Source organism: Chiloscyllium punctatum, chromosome 21 (genome assembly GCF_047496795.1).
Source record: "Chiloscyllium punctatum isolate Juve2018m chromosome 21, sChiPun1.3, whole genome shotgun sequence".
NCBI classification, from domain to species: domain Eukaryota; kingdom Metazoa; phylum Chordata; class Chondrichthyes; order Orectolobiformes; family Hemiscylliidae; genus Chiloscyllium; species Chiloscyllium punctatum.
In genome coordinates this window covers 20,922,967-20,937,254 of record NC_092759.1, presented here as the reverse complement: position 1 = coordinate 20,937,254, position 14,288 = coordinate 20,922,967, and positions in this window count along the sequence as shown.

The following is a 14,288-nucleotide window of genomic DNA, read 5'->3' as shown; positions in this document are numbered from 1 at the left end:
TGGGGTACAGTCCCACACACACACACACACAGACTCTCACTGGGGTACAGTCCCACACACACACTCACACACAGACTCTCACTGGGGTACAGTCCCACAGACACACACAGAGACTCTCACTGGGGTACAGTCCCACACACACATACACAGACTCTCACTGGGGTACAGTCCCACTCACACACAGACTCTCACTGGGGTACAGTCCCACAGACTCACACACAGACTCTCACTGGGGTACAGTCCCACACACACACACACACACACACACACACACAGACTCTCACTGGGGTACAGTCCCACACACACACTCACACAGAGACTCTCACTGGGGTACAGTCCCACACACACACAGACTCTCACTGGGGTACAGTCCCACACACAGACTATCACTGCGGTACAGTCCCACAGACACACAGACTCTCACTGGGGTACAGTCCCACAGACTCACACAGAGACTCTCACTGGGGTACAGTCCCTCACACACAGACTCTCACTGGGGTACAGTCCCACACACAGATAGACTCTCACTGGGATACAGTCCCACACACACACACACACTGACTCTCACTGGGGTACAGTCCCACACACACACAGACTCTCACTGGGGTACAGTCCCACACACAGACTCTCACTGGGGTACAGTCCCACACACACACACACACAGACTCTCACTGGGGTAGAGACCCACACACACACAAACCTCACTGGGGTACAGTCCCACACACAGACTCTCACTGGGGTACAGTCCCACACACACACACACACACACAGACTCTCACTGGGGTACAGTCCCACACACACATACACAGACTCTCACTGGGGTACAGTCCCACACACACATACACAGACTCTCACTGGGGTACAGTCCCACTCACACACAGACTCTCACTGGGGTACAGTCCCACAGACTCACACACAGACTCTCACTGGGGTACAGTCCCACACACACACACACACACACACACACACACACACAGACTCTCACTGGGGTACAGTCCCACACACACACAGACTCTCACTGGGGTACAGTCCCACACACAGACTATCACTGCGGTACAGTCCCACAGACACACAGACTCTCACTGGGGTACAGTCCCACAGACTCACACAGAGACTCTCACTGGGGTACAGTCCCTCACACACAGACTCTCACTGGGATACAGTCCCACACACAGACAGACTCTCACTGGGATACAGTCCCACACACACACACTGACTCTCACTGGGGTACAGTCCCACACACACACAGACTCTCACTGGGGTACAGTCCCACACACAGACTCTCACTGGGGTACAGTCCCACACACACACTCACACACAGACTCTCACTGGGGTACAGTCCCACACACACACTCATACACAGACTCTCACTGGGGTACAGTCCCACACACACACTCACACACAGACTCTCACTGGGGTACAGTCCCACACACACACTCACACACAGACTATCACTCGGGTACAGTCCCACACACACACAGACTCTCACTGGGGTACAGTCCCACAGACTCACACAGAGACTCTCACTGGGGTACAGTCCCACACACACTCACACAGAGACTCTCACTGGGGTAGAGTCCCACACACACACAGACTCTCACTGGGGTACAGTCCCACACACAGACTCTCACTGGGGTACAGTCCCACACACACACACACACACACACACACAGACTCTCACTGGGGTACAGTCCCACACACACACACAGAGACTCTCACTGGGGTACAGTCCCACACACACACACACACACACAGACTCTCACTTGGGTACAGTCCCACACACACACACACACACACAGACTCTCACTGGGGTACAGTCCCACACACACATACACAGACTCTCACTGGGGTACAGTCCCACACACACATACACAGACTCTCACTGGGGTACAGTCCCACTCACACACAGACTCTCACTGGGGTACAGTCCCACAGACTCACACACAGACTCTCACTGGGGTACAGTCCCACACACACACACACACACACACACAGACTCTCACTGGGGTACAGTCCCACACACACACAGACTCTCACTGGGGTACAGTCCCACACACAGACTATCACTGCGGTACAGTCCCACAGACACACAGACTCTCACTGGGGTACAGTCCCACAGACTCACACAGAGACTCTCACTGGGGTACAGTCCCACACACACACAGACTATCACTGGGGTACAGTCCCACACACAGATAGACTCTCACTGGGATACAGTCCCACACACACACACACTGACTCTCACTGGGGTACAGTCCCACACACACACAGACTCTTACTGGGGTACAGTCCCACACACAGACTCTCACTGGGGTACAGTCCCACACACACACACACACAGACTATCACTGGGGTACAGTCCCACACACACACAGACTCTCACTGGGGTACAGTCCCACAGACACACACAGAGACTCTCACTGGGGTACAGTCCCACACACACACACACACACACACACACACAGACTCTTACTGGGGTACAGTCCCACACACACACAGACTCTCACTGGGATACAGTCCCACACACACACACTGACTCTCACTGGGGTACAGTCCCACACACACACAGACTCTCACTGGGGTACAGTCCCACACACACACTCACACACAGACTCTCACTGGGGTACAGTCCCACACACACACACACACACAGACTCTCACTGGGGTACAGTCCCACACACACATACACAGACTCTCACTGGGGTACAGTCCCACTCACACACAGACTCTCACTGGGGTACAGTCCCACAGACTCACACACAGACTCTCACTGGGGTACAGTCCCACACACACACACACACACAGACTCTCACTGGGGTACAGTCCCACACACACATTCACACAGAGACTCTCACTGGGGTACAGTCCCACACACACACAGACTCTCACTGGGGTACAGTCCCACAGACTCACACACAGACTCTCACTGGGGTACAGTCCCACACACACACACACACACACACACACACACACACACACACACACACACACACAGACTCTCACTGGGGTACAGTCCCACACACACACTCACACAGAGACTCTCACTGGGGTACAGTCCCACACACGCACAGACTCTCACTGGGGTACAGTCCCACACACAGACTATCACTGCGGTACAGTCCCACAGACACACAGACTCTCACTGGGGTACAGTCCCACAGACTCACACAGAGACTCTCACTGGGGTACAGTCCCTCACACACAGACTCTCACTGGGGTACAGTCCCACACACAGATAGACTCTCACTGGGATACAGTCCCACACACACACACACACTGACTCTCACTGGGGTACAGTCCCACACACACACAGACTCTCACTGGGGTACAGTCCCACACACAGACTCTCACTGGGGTACAGTCCCACACACACACACACACAGACTCTCACTGGGGTAGAGACCCACACACACACAAACCTCACTGGGGTACAGTCCCACACACAGACTCTCACTGGGATACAGTCCCACACACACACACACACACACAGACTCTCACTGGGGTACAGTCCCACACACACACACAGAGACTCTCACTGGGGTACAGTCCCACACACACAGACTCTCACTTGGGTGCAGTCCCACACACACACACACACACAGACTCTCACTGGGGTACAGTCCCACACACACATACACAGACTCTCACTGGGGTACAGTCCCACACACACATACACAGACTCTCACTGGGGTACAGTCCCACTCACACACAGACTCTCACTGGGGTACAGTCCCACAGACTCACACACAGACTCTCACTGGGGTACAGTCCCACACACACACACACACACACACACACACACACAGACTCTCACTGGGGTACAGTCCCACACACACACAGACTCTCACTGGGGTACAGTCCCACACACAGACTATCACTGCGGTACAGTCCCACAGACACACAGACTCTCACTGGGGTACAGTCCCACAGACTCACACAGAGACTCTCACTGGGGTACAGTCCCTCACACACAGACTCTCACTGGGATACAGTCCCACACACAGACAGACTCTCACTGGGATACAGTCCCACACACACACATTGACTCTCACTGGGGTACAGTCCCACACACACACAGACTCTCACTGGGGTACAGTCCCACACACAGACTCTCACTGGGGTACAGTCCCACACACACACTCACACACAGACTCTCACTGGGGTACAGTCCCACACACACACTCATACACAGACTCTCACTGGGGTACAGTCCCACACACACACTCACACACAGACTCTCACTGGGGTACAGTCCCACACACACACTCACACACAGACTATCACTCGGGTACAGTCCCACACACACACAGACTCTCACTGGGGTACAGTCCCACAGACTCACACAGAGACTCTCACTGGGGTACAGTCCCACACACACTCACACAGAGACTCTCACTGGGGTAGAGTCCCACACACACACAGACTCTCACTGGGGTACAGTCCCACACACAGACTCTCACTGGGGTACAGTCCCACACACACACACACACACACACAGACTCTCACTGGGGTACAGTCCCACACACACACACAGAGACTCTCACTGGGGTACAGTCCCACACACACACACACACACACAGACTCTCACTTGGGTACAGTCCCACACACACACACACACACACAGACTCTCACTGGGGTACAGTCACACACACACATACACAGACTCTCACTGGGGTATAGTCCCACACACACATACACAGACTCTCACTGGGGTACAGTCCCACTCACACACAGACTCTCACTGGGGTACAGTCCCACAGACTCACACACAGACTCTCACTGGGGTACAGTCCCACACACAGACTATCACTGCGGTACAGTCCCACAGACACACAGACTCTCACTGGGGTACAGTCCCACAGACTCACACAGAGACTCTCACTGGGGTACAGTCCCTCACACACAGACTCTCACTGGGGTACAGTCCCACACACAGATAGACTCTCACTGGGATACAGTCCCACACACACACACACTGACTCTCACTGGGGTACAGTCCCACACACACACAGACTCTCACTGGGGTACAGTCCCACACACAGACTCTCACTGGGGTACAGTCCCACACACACACACACACAGACTATCACTGGGGTACAGTCCCACACACACACAGACTCTCACTGGGGTACAGTCCCACAGACACACACAGAGACTCTCACTGGGGTACAGTCCCACACACACACACACACACACACACACACAGACTCTTACTGGGGTACAGTCCCACACACACACAGACTCTCACTGGGATACAGTCCCACACACACACACTGACTCTCACTGGGGTACAGTCCCACACACACACAGACTCTCACTGGGGTACAGTCCCACACACACACTCACACACAGACTCTCACTGGGGTACAGTCCCACACACACATACACAGACTCTCACTGGGGTACAGTCCCACACACACATACACAGACTCTCACTGGGGTACAGTCCCACTCACACACAGACTCTCACTGGGGTACAGTCCCACAGACTCACACACAGACTCTCACTGGGGTACAGTCCCACACACACACACACACACAGACTCTCACTGGGGTACAGTCACACACACACATACACAGACTCTCACTGGGGTATAGTCCCACACACACATACACAGACTCTCACTGGGGTACAGTCCCACTCACACACAGACTCTCACTGGGGTACAGTCCCACAGACTCACACACAGACTCTCACTGGGGTACAGTCCCACACACAGACTATCACTGCGGTACAGTCCCACAGACACACAGACTCTCACTGGGGTACAGTCCCACAGACTCACACAGAGACTCTCACTGGGGTACAGTCCCTCACACACAGACTCTCACTGGGGTACAGTCCCACACACAGATAGACTCTCACTGGGATACAGTCCCACACACACACACACTGACTCTCACTGGGGTACAGTCCCACACACACACAGACTCTCACTGGGGTACAGTCCCACACACAGACTCTCACTGGGGTACAGTCCCACACACACACACACACAGACTATCACTGGGGTACAGTCCCACACACACACAGACTCTCACTGGGGTACAGTCCCACAGACACACACAGAGACTCTCACTGGGGTACAGTCCCACACACACACACACACACACACACACACAGACTCTTACTGGGGTACAGTCCCACACACACACAGACTCTCACTGGGATACAGTCCCACACACACACACTGACTCTCACTGGGGTACAGTCCCACACACACACAGACTCTCACTGGGGTACAGTCCCACACACACACTCACACACAGACTCTCACTGGGGTACAGTCCCACACACACATACACAGACTCTCACTGGGGTACAGTCCCACACACACATACACAGACTCTCACTGGGGTACAGTCCCACTCACACACAGACTCTCACTGGGGTACAGTCCCACAGACTCACACACAGACTCTCACTGGGGTACAGTCCCACACACACACACACACACAGACTCTCACTGGGGTACAGTCCCACACACACATTCACACAGAGACTCTCACTGGGGTACAGTCCCACACACACACAGACTCTCACTGGGGTACAGTCCCACACACAGACTATCACTGGGGTACAGTCCCACACACACACAGACTCTCACTGGGGTACAGTCCCACAGACTCACACAGAGACTCTCACTGGGTTACAGTCCCACACACACACACACACACTGACTCTCACTGGGGTACAGTCCCACACACACACTGACTCTCACTGGGGTACAGTCCCACACACTCACACACAGACTCTCACTGGGGTACAGTCCCACACACACACAGACTCTCACTGGGGTACAGTCCCACATACACACACACAGAGACTCTCACTGGGGTACAGTCCCACACACACTCACACAGAGACTCACACTGGGGTACAGTCCCACGCACACACAGACAGACTCTCACTGGTGTACAGTCCCACACACACACTCACACACAGACTCTCACTGGGGTACAGTCCCACACACACACTCACACACAGACTCTCACTGGGGTACAGTCCCACACACACACTCATACACAGACTCTCACTGGGGTACAGTCCCACACACACACTCACACACAGACTATCACTCGGGTACAGTCCCACACACACACAGACTCTCACTGGGGTACAGTCCCACAGACTCACACAGAGACTCTCACTGGGGTACAGTCCCACACACACACACAGAGACTCTCACTGGGGTACAGTCCCACACACACACAGACTCTCACTGGGGTACAGTCCCACACACAGACTCTCACTGGGGTACAGTCCCACACACACACACACACACACAGACTCTCACTGGGGTACAGTCCCACACACACACACAGAGACTCTCACTGGGGTACAGTCCCACACACACACACACACAGACTCTCACTTGGGTACAGTCCCACACACACACACAGACTCTCACTGGGGTACAGTCCCACACACACATACACAGACTCTCACTGGGGTACTGTCCCACACACACATACACAGACTCTCACTGGGGTACAGTCCCACTCACACACAGACTCTCACTGGGGTACAGTCCCACAGACTCACACACAGACTCTCACTGGGGTACAGTCCCACACACACACACACACACACACACAGACTCTCACTGGCGTACAGTCCCACACACACACAGACTCTCACTGGGGTACAGTCCCACACACAGACTATCACTGCGGTACAGTCCCACAGACACATAGACTCTCACTGGGGTACAGTCCCACAGACTCACACAGAGACTCTCACTGGGGTACAGTCCCTCACACACAGACTCTCACTGGGGTACAGTCCCACACACAGACAGACTCTCACTGGGATACAGTCCCACACACACACACTGACTCTCACTGGGGTACAGTCCCACACACACACAGACTCTCACTGGGGTACAGTCCCACACACAGACTCTCACTGCGGTACAGTCCCACACACACACACTGACTCTCACTGGGGTACAGTCCCACACACACACAGACTCTCACTGGGGTACAGTCCCACACACTCACACACAGACTCTCACTGGGGTACAGTCCCACACACACACAGACTCTCACTGGGGTACAGTCCCACATACACACACACAGAGACTCTCACTGGGGTACAGTCCCACACACACTCACACAGAGACTCTCACTGGGGTACAGTCCCACGCACACACACACAGACTCTCACTGGTGTACAGTCCCACACACACACTCACACACAGACTCTCACTGGGGTACAGTCCCACACACACACTCACACACAGACTCTCACTGGGGTACAGTCCCACACACACACTCACACACAGACTCTCACTGGGGTACAGTCCCACACACACACTCACACACAGACTCTCACTGGGGTACAGTCCCACACACACACTCACACACAGACTACCACTCGGGTACAATCCCACACACACACAGACTCTCACTGGGGTACAGTCCCACAGACTCACACAGAGACTCTCACTGGGGTACAGTCCCACACACACTCACACAGAGACTCTCACTGGGGTACAGTCCCACACACACACAGACTCTCACTGGGGTACAGTCCCACACACACACACACACACACACAGACTCTCACTGGGGTACAGTCCCACACACACACACAGAGACTCTCACTGGGGTACAGTCCCACACACACACACACACACAGACTCTCACTTGGGTACAGTCCCACACACACACACACACACACAGACTCTCACTGGGGTACAGTCCCACACACACATACACAGACTCTCACTGGGGTACAGTCCCACACACACATACACAGACTCTCACTGGGGTACAGTCCCACTCACACACAGACTCTCACTGGGATACAGTCCCACAGACTCACACACAGACTCTCACTGGGGTACAGTCCCACACACACACACACACACACACACACAGACTCTCACTGGGGTACAGTCCCACACACAGACTATCACTGCGGTACAGTCCGACAGACACACAGACTCTCACTGGGGTACAGTCCCACAGACTCACACAGAGACTCTCACTGGGGTACAGTCCCTCACACACAGACTCTCACTGGGGTACAGTCCCACACACAGATAGACTCTCACTGGGATACAGTCCCACACACACACACACTGACTCTCACTGGGGTACAGTCCCACACACACACAGACTCTCACTGGGGTACAGTCGCACACACAGACTCTCACTGGGGTACAGTCCCACACACACACACACACAGACTATCACTGGGGTACAGTCCCACACACACACAGACTCTCACTGGGGTACAGTCCCACAGACACACACAGAGACTCTCACTGGGGTACAGTCCCACACACACACACACACACACACAGACTCTTACTGGGGTACAGTCCCACACACACACAGACTCTCACTGGGATACAGTCCCACACACACACACTGACTCTCACTGGGGTACAGTCCCACACACACACAGACTCTCACTGGGGTACAGTCCCACACACTCACACACAGACTCTCACTGGGGTACAGTCCCACACACACACAGACTCTCACTGGGGTACAGTCCCGCATAAACACACACAGAGACTCTCACTGGGGTACAGTCCCACACACACTCACACAGAGACTCTCACTGGGGTACAGTCCCACGCACACACACACAGACTCTCACTGGTGTACAGTCCCACACACACACTCACACACAGACTCTCACTGGGGTACAGTCCCACACACACACTCACACACAGACTCTCACTGGGGTACAGTCCCACACACACACTCATACATAGACTCTCACTGGGGTACAGTCCAACACACACACTCACACAGAATCTCACTGGGGTACAGACCCACACACACACTCACACACAGACTATCACTGGGGTACAGTCCCACACACACACAGACTCTCACTGGGGTACAGTCCCACACACACACAGACTCTCACTGGGGTACAGTCCCACATACACACACACAGAGACTCTCACTGGGGTACAGTCCCACGCACACACACACAGACTCTCACTGGTGTACAGTCCCACACACACACTCACACACAGACTCTCACTGGGGTACAGTCCCCCACACACACTCACACACAGACTCTCACTGGGGTACAGTCCCACACACACACTCATACACAGACACTCACTGGGGTACAGTCCCACACACACACTCACACACAGACTCTCACTGGTGTACAGACCCACACACACACTCACACACAGACTATCACTGGGGTACAGTCCCACAGACTCACACAGAGACTCTCACTGGGGTACAGTCCCACACACACTCACACAGAGACACTCACTGGGGTACAGTCCCACACACACACAGACTCTCACTGGGGTACAGTCCCACACACAGACTCTCACTGGGGTACAGTCCCACACACACACACACACAGACTCTCACTGGGGTACAGTCCCACACACACACACAGAGACTCTCACTGGGGTACAGTCCCACACACACACACACACACAGACTCTCACTTGGGTACAGTCCCACACACACACTCACACTCAGACTCTCACTGGGGTACAGTCCCACACACACATACACAGACTCTCACTGGGGTACAGTCCCACACACACATACACAGACTCTCACTGGGGTACAGTCCCACTCACACACAGACTCTCACTGGGGTACAGTCCCACAGACTCACACACAGACTCTCACTGGGGTACAGTCCCACACACACACACACACACACACAGACACACACAGACTCTCACTGGGGTACAGTCCCAAACACACACTCACACAGAGACTCTCACTGGGGTACACACCCACACACACACAGACTCTCACTGGGGTACAGTCCCACACACAGACTATCACTGCGGTACAGTCCCACGCACACACAGACTCTCACTGGGGTACAGTCCCACAGACTCACACAGAGACTCTCACTGGGGTACAGTCCCTCACACACAGACTCTCACTGGGGTACAGTCCCACACACACACAGACTCTCACTGGGATACAGTCCCACACACACACACTGACTCTCACTGGGGTACAGTCCCACACACACACAGACTCTCACTGGGGTACAGTCCCACACACTCACACAGACTCTCACTGGGGTACAGTCCCACACACACACAGACTCTCACTGGGGTACAGTCCCACATACACACACACAGAGACTCTCACTGGGGTACAGTCCCACACACACTCACACAGAGACTCTCACTGGGGTACAGTCCCACGCGCACACACACAGACTCTCACTGGGGTACAGTCCCACACACACACTCACACACAGACTCTCACTGGGGTACAGTCCCACACACACACTCACACACAGACTCTCACTGGGGTACAGTCCCACACACACACTCATACACAGACTATCACTGGGGTACAGTCCCACACACACACTCACACACAGACTCTCACTGGGGTACAGTCTCACACACACACTCACACACAGACTATCACTGGGGTACAGTCCCACACACACACAGACTCTCACTGGGGTACAGTCCCACAGACTCACACAGAGACTCTCACTGGGGTACAGTCCCACACACACTCACACAGAGACTCTCACTGGGGTACAGTCCCACACACACACAGACTCTCACTGGGGTACAGTCCCACACACACACACACACACAGACTCTCACTGGGGTACAGTCCCACACACACACACACACACAGACTCTCACTGGGGTACAGTCCCACACACACACACAGAGACTCTCACTGGGGTACAGTCCCACACAAACACACACACAGACTCTCACTGGGGTACAGTCCCACACACACACACACACACAGACTCTCACTGGGGTGCAGTCCCACACACACACTCACACACAGACTCTCACTGGGGTACAGTCCCACACACACACAGACTCTCACTGGGGTACAGTCCCACACACACACAAACTCTCACTGGGGTACAGTCCCACACACACACAGACTCTCACTGGGGTACACTCCCACACACACACACACACAGATTCTCACTGGGGTACAGTCCCACACACACACACACACAGACTCTCACTGGGGTACAGTCCCACACCCACACACACACAGACTCCCACTGGGGTACAGTCCCACACCCACACACACACACACACACACAAACAGACTCTCACTGGGGTACAGTCCCACACACACACAGACTCTCACTGGGGTACAGTCTCCCCTCCCCCGCCCACACACAGAGAATCTCACTGGGGTCGAGTCCCCCCCCCCCACACACACACAGACTCTCACTGGGGGACAGTCCCACACACACACACTGACTCTCACTGGGGTACAGTCCCACACACACACTCACACAGACTCTCACTGGGGTACAGTCCCACACACACACACTGACTCTCACTGGGGTACAGTCCCACACACACACAGACTCTCACTGGGGTACAGTCCCACACACACACAGACTCTCACTGGGGTACAGTCCCACACACACACACTGACTCTCACTGGGGTACAGTCCCACACACACACACACAGACTCTCACTGGGGTACAGTCCCACACACACACAGTCTCTCACTGGGGTACAGTCCCACATACACACACACAGAGACTCTCACTGGGGTACAGTCCCACACACACTCACACAGAGACTCTCACTGGGGTACAGTCCCACGCACACATACACAGACTCTCACTGGTGTACAGTCCCACACACACACTCACACACAGACTCTCACTGGGGTACAGTCCCACACACACACTCACACACAGACTCTCACTGGGGTACAGTCCCACACACACACTCATACACAGACTCTCACTGGGGTACAGTCCCACAGACTCACACAGAGACTCTCACTGGGGTACAGTCCCACACACACACACAGAGACTCTCACTGGGGTACAGTCCCACACACACACAGACTCTCACTGGGGTACAGTCCCACAGACTCACACAGAGACTCTCACTGGGGTACAGTCCCACACACACTCACACAGAGACTCTCACTGGGGTACAGTCCCACACACACACAGACTCTCACTGGGGTACAGTCCCACACACAGACTCTCACTGGGGTACAGTCCCACACACACACACACACACACAGACTCTCACTGGGGTACAGTCCCCCCCCCACACACACACACAGACTCTCACTGGGGTACAGTCCCACACACACACACAGACTCTCACTTGGGTACAGTCCCACACACACACACACACAGACTCTCACTTGGGTACAGTCCCACACACACACTCACACACAGACTCTCACTGGGGTACAGTCCCACACACATACACAGACTCTCACTGGGGTACAGTCCCACACACACATACACAGACTCTCACTGGGGTACAGTCCCACTCACACACAGACTCTCACTGGGGTACAGTCCCACAGACTCACACACAGACTCTCACTGGGGTACAGTCCCACACACACACACACACACACACACACACACACACAGACTCTCACTGGGGTACAGTCCCACACACACACTCACACAGAGACTCTCACTGGGGTACAGTCCCACACACACACAGACTCTCACTGGGGTACAGTCCCACACACAGACTATCACTGCGGTACAGTCCCACAGACACACAGACTCTCACTGGGGTACAGTCCCACACACAGATAGACTCTCACTGGGATACAGTCCCACACACACACACACACTGACTCTCACTGGGGTACAGTCCCACACACGCACAGACTCTCACTGGGGTACAGCCCCACACACAGACTCTCACTGGGGTACAGTCCCACACACACACACACACAGACTCTCACTGGGGTAGAGTCCCACACACACACAAACCTCACTGGGGTACAGTCCCACACACAGACTCTCACTGGGGTACAGTCCCACACACACACACACACACACAGACTCTCACTGGGGTACAGTCCCACACACACACACACACAGACTCTCACTTGGGTGCAGTCCCACACACACACACACACACAGACTCTCACTGGGTTACAGTCCCACACACACATACACAGACTCTCACTGGGGTACAGTCCCACACACACATACACAGACTCTCACTGGGGTACAGTCCCACTCACACACAGGCTCTCACTGGGGTACAGTCCCACAGACTCACACACAGACTCTCACTGGGGTACAGTCCCACACACACACACACACACACACACACAGACTCTCACTGGGGTACAGTCCGACACACACACAGACTCTCACTGGGGTACAGTCCGACACACACACAGACTATCACTGCGGTACAGTCCCACAGACACACAGACTCTCACTGGGGTACAGTCCCACAGACTCACACAGAGACTCTCACTGGGGTACAGTCCCTCACACACAGACTCTCACTGGGGTACAGTCCCACACACAGACAGACTC